Source organism: Mus caroli, chromosome 3 (assembly GCF_900094665.2).
Source record: "Mus caroli chromosome 3, CAROLI_EIJ_v1.1, whole genome shotgun sequence".
Lineage (NCBI taxonomy): Eukaryota > Metazoa > Chordata > Mammalia > Rodentia > Muridae > Mus > Mus caroli.
The window spans coordinates 98,952,000-98,954,717 of record NC_034572.1 but is presented as its reverse complement, the minus strand read 5'-3'; the positions used below and the strand labels follow the sequence as shown (position 1 = coordinate 98,954,717).

The window sequence follows — 2,718 nt, the reverse complement described above, 5'->3', positions numbered from 1 at the left end:
GAAGGGAAGGGAAGGGAAGGAAAAAAGAAAAGAAAAGAAAAGAAAAGAAAAGAAAAGAAAAGAAAAGAAAAGAAAAGAAAAGAAAAGAAAAGAGTAAGAAGAAAAAAAAAAAGAATAATAGTCATGTGGAAAGAGTACATGAAGGAACAGAGCAAACAAAATGAGATAATGAACCCGAAGCAGAGTAGTGCCTTAGTTAGGTTTATACTGTTATGATAGACCATGAATAAAAGCAACTGGTGGAGCAAAGGGTTTTATTTCCTCTTATCTATCCAGGTAACAGTCAATCACTGAAGGAAATCAAAGCAGGAACTGAAAATAGTGCAGGAATGAAGCTCAAGCCACAGAGGAGTGCTGTCCCTGGTTTGCTCCTCATAATTTGCTCAGTCTTCTTTCTTATTCCATCCAGGACCACCTGCCCAGAAGCAGCACGGCTCACACTGAAGTTGGCTCTCCCACATCAATTATCAACCACGAAACTCCCTACAGACTTGCCTCCAAGACAACTGGCATTTTCTCGATTAAGATTCCTTCTTCCAAGATGGTCCTAGTGTGTATCAAGAAGACATATGCACTAGCCAGCACAAATAGAGATCCTGACCACAGTAATCAGTACTAGAGATTGACACTAAAATACCACACTAACTATATAATATATTATTGCATTTTTAAGAAGGCATGGAACTTTTACAATGCTTTTCATCATGAGTCTGATTCTTTCTGCTTCATTAAACTATAATTTAAAATACACATATCTTCGACATGCAGGTCAGTGACTTTCAACAAATGCAGTCAAGCAACAGCTGCATTTAGCTTCAGAGTTACTGTCTTCGCTTCAGAAAGCTCTCCTCTGCTGTTAATTACATATCCCAAAGGCAAGAGACATTTCCGCCACCACAGACTACTTCCTGCCCTTTCTTGAATGTCCTGCCAATGGAACCCTCATTTCTGAACTATACTTTTGAGCTTCATCCGTATTTTTCTCATATCACAAGTTCTTTTCTCCACTGTGGACTACACTGCAGTTTGCTTATGTGGTTGATGAGCAACTGGGTTGTTTTCACTTTGGCATCATTATGTACACTCGTGCCCAAGCCTTTTGGTAAACATAGGCATTCAGATCTCCTTGGAGAATTGCTGTATCATAAGTTGATAATATACTTAATTTATAATAATTTATCAGTGTCAGTGAGATGGCTCGTCATGTAAAGGGGACTTGTCACAAGCTTGGTGGCCTGAGTTCAATCTTTGGAACCCATGTAAAGGTAGAAGAGAAAGAAGTGACTCCATACATTTTACTGGACTGATGAATATGCTCTAGAATTAGATAGTGGTAATGATTTTACAATCATGTGACCAGGTCAGAATGCTATACATTAAGAGAGTAAATTATATGAATTATCTCAATAAAAACAATGACACTATCTTATGGTTGGGTAATGGATGGAGAGATTCAGCAGTATTGGCTTCTCTTCCACAGGATTAGGGTTTGATTCCCACTACCCACAGGAAAGCTCACAACTGTCTATAAGAACAGGTCCAGGAGATCCAACACCCTCTTCTGAAGTCTATAAAGCATCAGTCACACACATGATAAATAGACATGCATACAATCAATATACCCATACACATAAAAATAAAGAATATGAGAGTAAAAACTAATAAAACAGAATTCTGTGGGATAGTTAGATTAGATGAAATAATTTCTACTGAAAATAAAGAATTTGACTATTCCTATAGTAGCTAAAAGACACAGAATCTTTTTCAGTGACTTGGAAAATAATTTTTGTTGAACTGAAGCCATAGCCAGGTAATGAAGAACAAGTCAAAAACAATGAAAATATACTATTTTACTTTGATACAACATCATAGTTATCACATAGTGAAATACATTCAGTAGGGAAAAAAATCTATATAAATCATCAATATTAGTGAAATACCTCAAAGCAAATCCATAGCCTGAAGAGATTTCTATCATCTTCCTGCCGGACATCTAACAGCTTCCAGCTTTAACAGACAGCATAGCTCTAGACCTATAGACATTCTGTTATGTGGAGAGTTGCCAGAAAATAGTCCCTGCGTAAACACTTTTATCCCCTGTCATTTTACTGCTAAGACTCATGGAACTATTTGACAAAGTTGCATAATAAATTTGTAAGGCAAAAGAAAATTGAAATATATGTATGTACGGAATGACACTCTTCCATTGGTTAACTAAATTATTACACCCCACAGTTGAAGTCTGAGGGGAAATCCCCCACGCCCTTTATGCTTGCTTGCTTGCAGCTGAGAGCCAGGAATAGCGAGCACCCACAGCCAGAGAACGAGCTGTGCATGCTTCATCATTTATAAAACCTGGCAAAAACAGCTACAAATTCCACAACTCTTCCAGTTCATATGACATCAATATTATTTAAGTGGGATAGCATTCAAGTTGTTAGGGTTTAGAGTTTCTCCAGAACATCTTAATAATCATCTTGATGACACTCAGCTTAAAGCGTCTGACTACAAATGACAGTTCACAGCACCATTACACTTAGCTGTATATTCTGACAGAGCAGAACTGGCATCTGCCCTGATATTTGGTCAAGGGGAAACTAATTTCTATCTATAAATAAAAAATTAGAGCCGGGCGTGGTGGCGCACGCCTTTAATCCCAGCACTCGGGAGGCAGAGGCAGGTGGATTTCTGAGTTCGAGGCCAGCCTGGTCTACAAAG

The 2,718-nt window shown here is 38.1% G+C and overlaps 1 protein-coding gene across 2 annotated transcripts in view; it reads right to left on the bottom strand.

Annotated features, from left to right (window-relative positions):
* The window catches only part of St7l (suppression of tumorigenicity 7 like), a 64,028-nt gene that overhangs the window by 23,235 nt on the left and 38,075 nt on the right, over nucleotides 1–2,718 (bottom strand). The gene's annotated exons all lie outside the window — the stretch shown is intronic.